Below are 14310 nucleotides of genomic sequence, written 5' to 3'. Positions count from 1 at the left end.
CAAGCGTTTATATCGAAACTGTTGTTATCTGCTCATTAAAACGCCTACTTCAATCCAAGCTGAACATGTCGCTTACAAATTGCAAGATTTAAATGCTAGCTGGATGTAGTCCACTTATCTACTATAGAGCATCTGCAATAGAACATAGTTCGAGATATCCAAAGTTGCAATAATCCTATTTTAATTATGAAAAGTGTGCAGCTAAGCACATCACCCTGCGGTACGCCTGTTTACTGTATAAAAGATTGTGACAGGGCGTTTCAATAACGCGGAATCTGTGGTTATTCAGATAACTTTCGATTACATTTACTATCCAAGCCCGTATGCTATAATGCGACATGTCTCTAAGTATTCTAAACCACCACACGGTGTCATAAGCCTTTTTCATATTTAGGAATACTGAGATAGAAGTGTCTGTTCACAATTGCGTCACAAGTATGCGACTCTATGCGGATGAGTTGGTCGGTTGTGGATTCGACTCTCAAAATGCGCAGAGGTTTGGGTCTAGTGAATTGTTTTTTAGTAAGTGTATTAAGTGGCAGTCCATCATTTTTTCGAAAACTGTACATAAGCAACTTGTTAATGTGATGGGTCTGTAACTAGATACACTGGATGGATACTTTCCCTGTTTCCCGATTGGGATTACAATGGCCTCTATCCACGCCTACGGGATCTCGGTGGAAGCCCATACATCGTTATATAGACGGAGGATGGTGTTCTGTGTGTCTTGAGGTATGTGGTTTAGCAATCGGTATATAACACGCTGAGAGCCGGCTGCAGACTCATTGCAGCAGTTTGGGGCTGTTCGCCGCTTAGCTATGTTGAATGAATCACTGAATGCCTCATTCTTGGCGCATTTCTATTTTTTTTTATTTTCTATAGCTGTTAGGTATCTTTTGAACGTGTCGGAGAAGTGCGCAGAGCTAGACACACATTGAAAATGTGAACCCAGATAGCTTGCGTCATCTTCTAGGCTGTTGCCATCAATGATTTTTAATGCAATAGAGTGTGTTGTCTGACCTCGCATTCTATTTACCTCGTTCCAGGCCTCAGCCTCATCGGTATAGGAAGTAATGCCCAATAAAAACTCGTGCCAGCTCTCCCTTCTTGCCTGTCTGTATATATTTTCACTGACCTTGAGGCTTGTTAATAGGATTCTCAGCAGTGGGAGAGTCGCGCAGTAGTTCCCGCGCTTTGTTTTGCTTTTCTTAAACTTTCCGACAATCTTCATTCCACCTCGGCACGCGACGTTTGGCAGCAACGCCACTTGACTGAGGAATACATTTCAAAGCAGCGTCAATATTCAAAGCGGTGGAAACTGAACAGAAGCATCGATTTCTAAAAACGACATCTTGTCCCACGAGATACTCGTAAAATTCTAAACTGCTCCCAATTAGCTGCCTCAGTCTTCAACTTGGGAGCTAAGTGTGGACATTCGTTTTCTATTGAGCTTAAGAGTATGGTGAAATGGTTGCTACCATAGGGGTCTTTATTAACGTCCTAGTTAAAATCGAGTAAAAGGGTGGGTGAAACGATGCTGGAATCTACAGACAAATAACTTGTTAGCAACCATAAAAGTGTTGGCTACTTGTTATTGAGCAGGCATGCCCCAGCGGAAAACAAACTCCTCAATCATAAATCCTCGGGCATCACATCGAAGATCTTCCCACAGGCTGCTGCCTGCATTGAAATTGCCAACTACAAAGTATGGTTCTGGCAACTCATAAATAAAAGATAGAAATCTATGTTTTTGTAACTGGCAGTGTAGGGGTATGTAAAGTGAACAAATGGTTATAGGCTTGTTGATGAGAAGGGCGCGAACAGGTACTGCCACCGAGGTCGTTTGCTGCTGCAGAACCTGACATGGTCTGGTTTTGTCTATTATGAAAACGACGCCGCCAGAGAACGCTTGAGCAGCATGGTGGACTTTGCAGAAGCTGACATACGGTCGGAGAAAGCGTGCGTTGGTTTTAAGTGCACCCTGTACACACAGCAATCGTGCTGTGTTTGTGAAAAAAGCTATTGGGAGTCCCCAAGGTTCCTAAGAAGGCCCTTGACTTTATGTTGAATATTTTTCGTGCTCATATTGTAAAGAAAAAAACAAACTAGTGCTGTGGTACCAAACTAGTGCTGTGGTACAAAGGGAATGTGTTCACCTATAGGGTCATTTCCCGGCTCTATAAAACGCAACTTGTCCTTTCTGGAGAGGTCGAGAAAGTCTCACCATTTTTAAGGTGCTAGTTAAAGATAGGTGAAGGGTTTATTGCCTCTACTGAGGCACTGGGCAAGCGCTTTTGCGAGCGATAAAGTATTTGGGAAAAATTTGCCTCAAAGGACGAGACTTTTGCGGCATTCGGCTCGGGGGCAGATGGTGCTTCCCTCGTGTCCAGACTCAGCCGGCTGTTACCAGCACTAACAGGGGCTGGAATGGCGGAGACAGACATGGCTGCAGCCACCAAAGGGACTTTGTACGATCCTGCGCTTTCGCTGAGTGTAGCAAAGGTTGCCGTCGATGACCAATTTTTTAGCCGGCAACACTGGGATACCCTAACTTGGTTGCTGTTAGGGTGCTATGTACGCGGCATATAGCTGCTGCGGAGCTGCCCCGCGACGTGCAGCATCAACATAAGGTGTGTTGCGGAAAGGAGAGACCCTCTTCAGGTGTTCCTTGAATGAAATTTTTTCTTTGACTTCAAGACCGATTATTTCTTTTTGTTTCTTTCATTTAATACCCGCACGCAAATACGTGGCGTGGTCCCCACCACAGTTCAGGTGGCAGGACGCAGAAACAGTTATTGAATGGGTGGCCGTGGCCACCACATCTTGCACAGGTTTCCTGGCAGCGGCAGTTTTGCAAGTGGTGACCAAATCACTGACATTCATACCATCGCCTTCCATTGGGAACGTAGGGACGGACAGAGAGTTCAATGTAGCTTTTGTCTACGAATTGAATGTAGGAACGGACGGAGAGTTTAATGGAGCCTTTGTAGATGAAACCAACATGCTGGATGCTAAAGTAAGCACAAATGTTTGGTAGGTACTTCTTTGTTTTCGCGCCTGATGACGATTCGTTTAACATCCGTAAAATTTTGTTCCTTCTGCACTTGAAGCAACCAATCTTCAGACAATTAAATGCTTGCCCCCAAAACAGTTCCGCGTGAAGTGTTCTTTGATCAGTGAGGTGAAAAAGTTATTAGAATAATACCAAATGTTGCAACACTGCAAAATTTTTCGTAGTAAATGCTCTTCAGGTAGCTTTAGAAGGAGATCTCCACTAGCCATCTTTGTAACCTTGTATCCTAGGTCCAAGACTTCAGTCAGAGAATTATCAACAACAAATACAGATATAGCTCTGGCTTGTTTAGCTAGATTTTCACTGTGGACGACATGGAGATTGGGAAATATTCTGGGTTGGCTGAAACTACAAGTTCATTGGTGCGTCCCTTAAGAGGAAGATGATCAAGCAGATAGGGGAAAGGCAGGTGTTGTCAAAGCGAAAATCTTTCTGCAGCAGTTGTGACCACGCATAAAGGAGTCTAACTAGGAGACACTGAAGCACCTACGAGTATAAGTGCGCAGATGCCAGCATCACATTGCCACTCTAATCAAACTACTCAAGGTTGAGTAATAACACAAGGGTAAGCCTTGTCGCTAAGAAAATTGGAAGTAACTACTCAAGGTTGAGTAATAACACAAGGGTAAGCCTTGTCGCTAAGAAAATTGGAAGTAATCAGAAGAAATAAGTTGATAGGAAAAGTAAAAGTAAGAAAGAAAGGTAAAGATGTAAGGATGTAGGAACCGACGACTGCCGATATCCCCAGGATGGGTCAGCCAGGGGGTGCCGTCTACGTAAAGCCAGTGCCAAAGAGGTGTGTCCCATGCCGTTGGCTCAACCCTCCCCCCCCCCTCCCCGAATCCTCTTTTTCCTCGACACGGCTCAGCGACGCAGGGCGAAGATTGGGAGGGAAGTCGAAACCCCTTCGTTGACTCGGGTCCGTAATGTCGCAACACACGAAACGCCTACTTACGCAAACGCTCCAGCGGGTGAGTCTCAAGACTAGATGTTCACGCCCACCGCGTATTTGAGAGCAAGCCATTTATTTCTAACAAGCCAAGGGTGACAAGTCACCTTTGACAAAGATAGGTCCTCCTATCGAAACGTCGGCCAGCCAGTCTGAGGCAGTTCCGCTATTTACCCGTGTTATCCCAGGAACCGTATTAGGCATTTAGACTAATAGAATTTGCTTATTCTTTGTCTAGTGGCTGAATTTCAGGTTGCCCGTTTTACCCGCACCCATCATGACTCTATACGGGAAAGTGGCGGCTCAATATTAACAGTTACAATTTCCAAGCAAACTCTGCGCTTCCACAGAAGCCACCCAAGCTTATACACGAACAACAAATGGGAGCTGTGCAAAATAGAAAAGACTTCATAACAACATATATTCTGTGAATATTCCAACATATCAATGAGTTATAATGAGGTCCTCCGGAAGCGGTGGTCCAATGCGCTGCTCAGCTGTGAATTCAAAGACAGAAGTTGCTCCACAGGCCAGGGAGGCTTTAGAGACAAGGTCTCTTAGCCTTTACCGGTGTGCTCAATCCCAGAGCACAACCTCTCTGGATCTTGGACTTTTGTTTACTAACTCACTCACACGAGAGAAATAATGCCTTTTCTTCCTTCTGCCTAACTCTCATAGCATTGCGAGCAGTGAAAATTTTGTAAATTGAACTGGTTCTTCGACGCCAGGCCTACAGAGATCTTGCACGAAGTTGACAACACTGCATGTTAGCCGGTCGGGCTTTGGTGCCATATGGCTCTTAAGATAAAATATATGTTGTGCATATCGAGATGCGCATTTAAAAAATATTTTTAGAGTTAATTTGATTCATTCCACACATTTAGGATGAAGGCACACATGCCATAATTTTTCAGTAGCGAACCAGAAACTAATGTTCAAGCTAGTTCGCAAAGTATTTATATATGTGTAATATAAATGAAAACGTTTATTACCCATATTTATGTATTTATATTACGCACGTTTATCTTTATAAACGAAAATATTCTGCATATGACGCTGGCCCGTGACCTTTCAGAAGCTGTAATTACCCTTAGTGACAAGCGGTTATCTTGCCAATGTGCTACGTGCCCGGCCCATATCCATTTCTTCTTGATTTGAACTACGATATTCCTAACCCCAGTTTGTTCCCTGACCCACTGTGCTCTCTATTTGTCACCTAAAATTACACCTACTATTTTTCTTTCCTTCGCTCACTGCGTCGTCCTCAATTTAATCTGGGCACTTATTGCAACCCTCCAGCTTTCTCCTTAGGTGAGCACGGGCAAGATGCCGCTGTTATACACTTCCTTTGGAGGTTTAGTGGCAGATTACCTTTAATTATTTGAGAATTCTTGCCGAATGTTATCCACCCTATTTCTATTCAAGTTATTTTACTCTCAAAGCTCGGCTCTGTGATTACTATCTGTCCTCAGCGGACATATTCCTTCGGATCTTGCAGCGACTCTCCACAAGTAACAAAGTGCTGTTTTCTGAAGAGACTGGTGCACATTTTTTTAGTTTTATGCGTATTATTTTCAGACCTACTTTTCTGCTGTCGTGTGCAGTTCGGTATTCAGGAGCTGTAATTCATCCCCGGAGTTACTCATGAGAGCAACGCCATCAGCGAATTGCAGGTTACCACGATACTCTCCATTGACTCTTATCCTCAAATCTTCTCAATCTAGGGCCATGAAACCCTCCTGTAAACATGCGGAGAACAGCAATGCTGAAATCGTGCCTCCATGCCTTGAACCCTTCTTTATTGGGATTACGCCATTTTCCTTACGAATAGCTATGATGACCATGAATCTACTGTAGATTTCTTCCAGTATGTTCATTCATGATGCATTGATGCTATATTGCTTGAATTACTGATGATGTCTCGATTGAGTCAAACGTCTGCTGGTAATCTATGAAGGCCATGTATGGGGATTGGTTGCATTCTGCGCATTTTTCTATCAACTGATTGACAGTATGAACATGGTATATTGTGGAGTGGACTGTACAATGTGGCTTGCTCCTTTGGTTGACTGAACTCTTACGTCACTTCAATTGTATTAGATATTATTTTTGTAAATATTTTGTGGAAAACGGACACTCATCTGATCAACCTGTAACTTTTCAGGTCATTGACGTCTCACTTCTTATAAGCTAAGATGATTCTCGCGTTCTTCCAAAATTCTGCTACCCTGCCTATTAAGAGACACTCGTGTATAAAGTGGTCAATTTTTCTAAGACAATCTCTCCACCATCTTTCAGAAGGTCGACTGATACCTTATCCTCACCGGAGGTTGTGCCTCTTTGCAATCCTTTTAGAGCTTTCCTTACTTCCATTGTCATTACTGGTAGGATGTCAAATTCCTATGGGCTATTATTGCTTCTAACGATGCCATCCTGGTTCTTTCGGCTTCTGTACATCTCTCTGCAGAACTTTTCTTCCACATCAACTATCCTCTCCGCACGATTTCATAAACATGGGACTACACCTGCGCAAATATAACTACACATTTGCTTGCCCTTTACCATAACGAAAAAGTGAATTCACTTGCACGTGACACTCTTTCAGGATCAGCTTTTTTTTCGTCTTGCATTGCGTAATTACCTCTTGCGCAGTATGAACCATCAATCTCAGTATGTTTTGCCGAAGGGGCACTGAAGCGAAAATATTGAGTTGCCTATGCGTCAAATGAAAAGCCAAGCACTCGAAACTGTAGTGTCAAACGTGACTGCACCATAGTACAAAAAGAGGTAGAGTATGCTTCCAAAAGATATTACTTTATACTGTACCCTGACGTCAGAACATAGTATGCGCTACTCGTCACATGTGTACGGAAGATATCGTGACCTTTGCACGGCCTTCCCACCCCGCGACTCCGTTGGGGATGCACAAGCGGTCATTTGTAGTTAGTTGGTGAAAAATAGGCCGCCATTTTAGAGGCTTTGGTTTGTGACGTCATCACAACCAGGCTGACTGCAGCGTGAGATAAACGAACTTGGCAACGTAGCCGATAAAGTGCAAGCCGTTAGGTCTTCACCACTGATAAGCACGCATATCTCGTGAAGCAGCACAGTGCGATAGAAGGCATGAATACGGTTCCATGAGAGTGAAAAATTGCATCAGCGTAATTATCTTTCGATACCGAGGTTGCGAGCTACAGTTGGTGCACCAGTGTTTGTGCTTCCCTCGTCGCCGATGATAGTACTGGTGATTTCTGGGTACTTGGCTACAGCACTCACTGTGAACTGCTCCAGCTAAGATTTTCCTTTTGTTTCGAAGCGAATGTTGTACAAGTGTGATTACAAGTTTGGAGACAATGTGATCGCGTTGAAGTGTGAGTGCATGCACAGCCTAACGGCTCGTTGACAGCTCTCTCGCTGCACGTCAATGCATGAGGCGATTACCAGGATTTCCGATCGGTGCTGCCAGTGATGCCGACGTCAGAGCAGCCACGGCACCATCTGCACCCTTTTTCGCGAGAAATGGGAGTGTCTCCTAGCAACGGGATTGAGACGTCTGAGCACACAACATTTTGTCGTTCTTGTAAATGGGGTGCTTTAGATTTGTTGATATACGCGCTATCGAAGATTCGCTTATTGCGATACAGAATTGAAAGATTGCAGATCTAGTGTGGTGGTAGGTTATCGGCAGATAGTACTTTCTTCTCTTCACCGGCCCTCGTGGCGGCGTACTTGCGTCAGGTTACTCGACAATATGCAACGTCCCCTGTGTACCTTTCGCTATACCAGAATTTTCAAATAGGGTGTTTGTCCGCCAATCGGCAGACGTGATGACATAGTGAAAATGCGTCAGCATAGTCGAGCGAACAGTCACGATAGCGATCTGCGCTTGAAGCCTTTCGAATGTATGTAGTTCAGAAACAACACCGAAATCACATCGAGTTTGAGGTTGCCACCCCGATGCTTCGTGATGAAGCAGTGGAAGTGGTGGTGGCCACTATTTCCGATACTCGGCCGCTCACACGGTCCCCGAATACTTTTGGTGAGCGAACGCCACAAAGCGAGCGCTTGGCGGGGAGGGACCGATTATGTTCTCGTTTGCGGCGTGCCGATAGATGGCGCGCCGGACTGAGGACTGTTAAGGCCCCTGTATTTTAAGGACTGTGGCGGGTTGCTGGCGAATTCCGCAAAGAACATCTGGCATGTGCACGACGGTTTCCAATCTGAGAAAACCGGGTAATCACGTGATATCAACCATGCGACATGCATAGAGCAGTGCGGCGAAAGAGGGGGTGATAAGGGAGGAGGTTGACCTTGCCGCGAGGGTGTTGTGGCGACGATAAATGAGCATCGCTACTTTCCTACACCACGGCGGGGCTTTCCTACACCGATAAAAAACGAGGGAAAGCCGAGGCAAAGTTTGTAGCGCCATCTCCCAGGCTCCCAGCGAAGCAGAACATTATCTGGCAGCGGGTAGTCCAGGCGTTCACTCACCTAAAGTATTCTTGCGCCGTGGTCACGCGCCATTATGCAGCAAGCGCGAAATAAGGCCAACGGGATGTAATGTCCACGCATGCGCACTGCGACACTCCCAAAAGCAGGCAATGAGCTGTTCGGGCACGCAAGCACACTGCCACGTGGTCGCGTGGTCTGCAAACTTATGATCGCGTCTGTACATGGCTATAGGCGAAACGAAAAACCACTTGCCGTGAGTTTCTATAACATTCGTTATTTACTGCGTTGTCATGGCTTTCCCTAATCGCCCTTAGGTGCACATGCCTTTAGCAGTACCGTTGGTGACGTCCTTTCCTGCGTAGTGCCCAAGCACACCTGCCATTGGCTGCGCCGTCAGTGACGTCGTTCATCCACTCGCAGCCATGCCGCCGAGCCCGCGTGCAGCAGTTTAAACTTCCACGTGGGAAGGGCCCAGATTTTACGAACCCTCGAACTGAGGACAACTTTCCTATAACAGCACCGACAGCTGATTCGCGAGATATTTCATTTTCGCCGCCGGTGCAGCAGTCCAGGCACATAAACACCCCAGGGTGGTTAAGTGCAAGCAACAACTGCGCACCGAGAATCCGACCGCCTTCATAGCCAAAGCTAAGCGACAACGACTATGCCGAGGAAGCTATACGTTATCGGCAGGGCATCGTCGTCGTGAGAATAACGGAAACGCGTTCGCCGAGGTCGATGTCCGCTTTCGGCGGGGGTCTGTCAAGTGGCACATTGCCTTCGGCTGTGACGTCTGGAACTGGCTGCTTCAGCTTTGCTGGTTGCCCATCTGTATCGAGTGCTTGGGCAGCGATTTCTTTGTTTCCTGATACAATATCACCCTACTGTAGAATCTCGCAGTGTGCCAAACCAAATTTCGGCACCTCTAAGCAATGATGACTGGACGGCACGTGTTATAACGTGGCAGCCACGGGCTCAGCGGTTTACGTTTCACTCGACGCTGATAGTACACTTGCCTGACGCTAACGGCTATCGTGGCTAGAATATGCGGGTGACGCATTTGATCGTCGATTTATTCCGGGCCTGAGCGGGATGTTCGAAATTCACCCATGTACCATACGATTTTCCAAGCGAAGATCGTAGAGAGTTGGAGATTGCGGCGGCTATGGCGCTCTACGCAAAAAAACAAAACAAAGGTGTTTTCAGACATGCACAAGGTGTCCTTCCAAGCTGCGCGCCCACATGCGTCATCTGTACGCTGGTTTTACAGAATAACTCTCTTCGATCGTGAATGAGCTTCTCAGCTGTCAGCCATTTCGTATGGGGTAATTTGTACCTATGTATATACGTTACTCGCCATTGCATACTGACACATTGCAGTGTTGCCTCGAAATAAAGATATGAGCGTCGCTGTTGCCTGTGTAGTAACTGAAGTGCGGCGTGGCTGAGCGAGTAAATGAAGGTTCATTTACGGACACGGAGAAAGTAAAATCGAACGCCACACATTGTGCCTCGCATTATCACGGTCATGGAGGAGTGTAATGAATCGTTAAATGCTTCTCGCAATACACTAATCACAGTGGTTGTACTTAAACGGCAGGCGTCGCAGCCGAAGCCAAAGTACCGCTGAAGAAACTCCCGCCAGCCCCGCCGCGGTGGTCTAGTGGCTAAGGTACTCGGCTGCTGATTCGCAGGGCGCGGGTTCGAATCCCGGCTGCGGCGTCTGCATTTCCGATGGAGGCGGAAATGTTGTAGGCCCGTGTGCTCAGATTTGGGTGCACGTTAAAGAACCCTAGGTGGTCTAAATTTCCGGAGCCCTCCACTACGGCGTCTCTCATAATCACATAGTATAGTGGTTTTGGGACGCCACAACCACTATACACCACGTATCAATCAATCAAACTCCCGCCAAAAGCGGGCGCTTGCCCTGGCGAACACGCTCCCGCAATCGTCACGTTGACGCTGTCGTGGTCACAATGGCGCTTGTTCGGTGGGCGTTGTTCCAAGCGTTTGACATCGCCAGTTAATGCAGCAGCGTGGTTTGCAGTATCCGCCCACATTATCCGCGCTTGCATTCCAGTTCACGATTTAGTGCGGCTTTGAAGGCTGCCTGATCATCGGTATGCAGTTCCCACCGGCACTCTGCTTCCTGGGCTTGTTTGTGTGGCCGAACTGCACCATCGCTTCGGCGATTATGTGCTTTCTCACGTTTCCACTGTCGACGCTCTTCTAGAGTTGTCCGTGGCTTGTTCACGTGGAAGGTGTCAGTAGAAACTGATGCCCGTGTACTGGGCACCCCGGCTGTGACGGGATGGACGATGGTGCTCACAACGCAGCCAACGGTGCGCTGGCTTGAGTATGACGCCGAGAACGACTAACCGATAGCACACCCAATTAGGAGTGCTGGTGACACCGATGTGGAACGGTATTTCGTTTCTCCTACTCACATACACCTTTCGCTTTGAAACACCAGTTCTGACAGTTTACCGCCACCCGAATTTATTGCTCCGTCTCGATGCGTTTGACATGCGAGCAGTGCAACGTCAAACGCTTCTCTCGCTCCGCTTGTGAAGCCGGTTGAGCGGAGCTTGAAGATGCGTCTATTTCGTTTCGCCATGGTTTTGCACCCAGGCGGACTGCGTCTCGGCAAACGCGTTCGTCAAAAGCACGAAATCTATGCGGTTCTTAGTGCGTTATCGCAGGCGTGAGTGCCAACGACGCTCAGCTAAATACGTTCAATGTCGAGGTTTCCGCCAACGAATCTTAAGCGCACACGACGACTCAAAATGAAGTAGTATAGGCACACACATACCTGCGAATCACGCAGTAAACGCGTGAGGATGTCAACCCGATGAGCAGCACACTCCCATTTCGCTTTTCAGTCGTCCTTTGGGAATGGAAACACTCGAACCTTCGGCAAATGGTCAGTATCGGCGACAGCTGGGCCCGCAGGACTGTCCCAATGCGAGACCTTAAATGTGTACACTGTCGTCGTTTATGAAAGGGAACACGCCAACGCGTGGCCTGCGCTCTGCGGCGGCTGTCCACAGCGCCATCAACCGACGGCAAAAGAAAGCACGTTCGCTTTCAGCGTCATCTGTTGCCAAAAAAAAATAAAAAATAAAAATAATAACGAGTTATAGCCGGTAGACAAGCGCTGCTAGATTGCACTCCATTTCGGCTCACGCCTGTAGTGCGTAATCCTCTGCGAACATATCAAATGTTCTGCGCGACCTGTTCGGCACAAGCTGCAGTGATCGCCCGATGTCACTCGCCGCGCGAGTGTTGACAGAACGTAATCTAGCAGCGCTTGCCTACCGGCCATGACTCGTTATCTTGCTTGGCCATAGATGACGCCAAAAGCAAACGTGCTTTCTTCGCTTGTCGGTAGCCGCCGCAGAGTGCAGGCCACGCGTTTGCGTGTTCCCTTTCATACAGAACTAGAGTGTACGTACTTTCTATGGTGAGCAATACGGGTTCGAACACGCGAGTGCGTGGCGAATAGCCTTGAACCCTACTACATTGGCTGATTCGTAGTGACGGTTGTAGGAAGCAAAGTGGAAAGGGTGGCACGCTCCAGGTATCTGTCTACACTCCCGCTCAAAAATCGTTGCTGCAAAACGGCTGCTTGTTGTCTAATCACCAATGTCACATCGAGACACCGTCGTAGCTGCTGAGATATCAGCTATGACGTCGGCTGCCGTGATGAAATGCCTGCACTATATTTAGGCAGTGTTGAATAGGAAATTCGGTGCGTCTCTCACTTACTTGGTTTTCGTGCATTTTTTTTCTTCGTGTTATCGTCGCAAGTGGCAGATTGCACGCAATCTTCTGCGGTTTTCCCGCAACGCTAGCGAAGCGAGTAGTGCCAACAGACAGTGAAAGAGCATCTCTCCTTTCTCGTCCGGTATAGGGAGTGCCATCCACGAATAACGTTATTTTGATTTTGATGCTACTTACCACGTGCTCGCGTGTTCGAGGTCATATAGCTTACAATAACACACTATGTGAACATCCCGTGACGGAAGCGCATCATATCACACCGCAGCAGTTCACAGACACAGAAAAACACTTATTTTCAGACAGTCAGCAAAAAAAAAACACAAACACCCGACCACAAGCTTCGCCCGGCTTAGCAATCCTGCTTTCTCGAACGGGGGGAGCACGCAATGGCATGTCTACTCGGCAGGAGTCGAAGATTTGATTGATTCATATATGCGGTTTAACGTCCCAAAACTACCATATGATTATGAAAGACGCCGTAGCGGAGGGCTTCGGAAATTTCGACCACCTAGGGTTCTTTAACGTGCACCCAAATCTGAGGACACGGGCCTACAACATTTCTGCCTCCATCGGAAATGCAGCCGCCACAGCCGGGATTTGATCCCGCAACCTGCGGGTCAGCAACCGAGTACCTTAGCCATTAGACCACTGCGGCGGGGCAAGAGTCCGGAGTGAAAACTAGGCGTTAGAGGCAACGGAAGAAAAGAACAAAATGTGTCGGCATCAAATCACTAGTGACCTCTAAAGAAGATCATATTTGGAATTCAATATTAATATCTGTGCTTTTACATGTGAAAGCCAGGATATGATTACGAGAGACGCCTTAATGGAAGGCCCGGAAATTTTGGCCAACTGGTGTTCTTTAACGTGCACCGACATCGGACAGTACATGGGCCTCTATCATTCCGCCTCGATCAATATGTGAGTGCTATGGCAGAGATTCAAACCTGCGACCTTCGGGTAAGCACCCCAGCCATTGTTCTACCGAAGGGGACAGATTTCCACATTAGAAACGGCTTATCCACAACATGTGCATGTCTATATTTTGTTGAAAACACTGCCCTTTGGCATAACAAACGTACATAAGAACAGAGGCTCATGAAATATAAGCAAGTCACACACATGCATTAGGTTTAACAAAGATCGGCGCAAAGGTCCTTTTATTCGCACTTGTAAGTCCGGAGGGCTACCGGGATGGTCAGTGACTGTTGTGAGATGAAGGAGCATTTGCTCTAAGCGCGGGCACGACCAGGGCAAGCGTGCCACGTCCGCTGCACTTTTAGCAGCGCTAAAAGGGGGTTCCATACACTGCGCGGCACTGTGGCGGCCAGTGGGCGGTGGCTGCCGGCGTAAGAAGAACCCCAACTCGAAGTCTCCGAAGCACTACCTCTTCCAAGCGGACAAGCCCACCAGTGAGGTCTGAACCACCTGGTGGTTCAGACCTTTTGGTGCGTCGGAGGCATTCGTTCTGGCGCAGCAGTTTTCCGCAGTTATTATCTAGGAATCAAGACAGTAGATAAATTATGGAGGACAAGCCACTGGAAGAATTCGCATCTAACAGACCGGACACTGCCGCTCGTGGAACTCATTAGATGCATATCATTATGCCGGTGGTTCTTGCCAGCTGACGAATGGCGTCTGAAAACGCTGCCGATCGGGCCCCATGGCGGACGTCGCGAATCGCTTCCGTCGAATCGGTGCGAAGGACAAGCTTGTAGACTAGCGGTTAGTTTCAACAAAACGTCGCAATGCGTTGAGGCCGTCCCGTATAGCGGTGAGTTCAGCAATATACGGCGGTGGTTCAGGGTCAGCTGCACACCTGCATGTTTGTCTTGCTTGTGGTAGTTTTGTACACACCAGTGCGGCGTGAATCCTACCATTGGTGCTAATGGCATCGACATGTCCTACAAGGAGCATCTGGTGTGCTGTCGGTCGAAGCGACCATCACTTATTAAGAGAACAGTGAAATACACCAACTCCGCCACCACTAAAGTTCTTAACTTACAAAAAACTTCGCTTGAAAAACTGCTTCTCAGTGCGAAATATTCTTTTT

General features: G+C 47.4%; 1 protein-coding gene across 1 annotated transcript in view; it reads right to left on the bottom strand.

The window, feature by feature from the left end:
- The window catches only part of LOC119164161 (5'-3' exonuclease PLD3), a 73230-nt gene extending 61744 nt beyond the window's left edge, over positions 1-11486 (bottom strand). Inside the window, exon 1 of the mRNA XM_075871119.1 lies at positions 11287-11486. The gene's annotated coding sequence lies outside the window, so the exon portion shown is untranslated. The remainder of the gene's footprint in view (positions 1-11286) is intronic.
- Positions 11487-14310: the final 2824 nt, after the last annotated feature.

Source organism: Rhipicephalus microplus, chromosome 8 (genome assembly GCF_043290135.1).
Source record: "Rhipicephalus microplus isolate Deutch F79 chromosome 8, USDA_Rmic, whole genome shotgun sequence".
Taxonomy (NCBI): Eukaryota; Metazoa; Arthropoda; class Arachnida; order Ixodida; family Ixodidae; genus Rhipicephalus; species Rhipicephalus microplus.
Note: the sequence above shows the minus strand (reverse complement) of the source record. Positions and strands in the feature narration are given on the sequence as shown.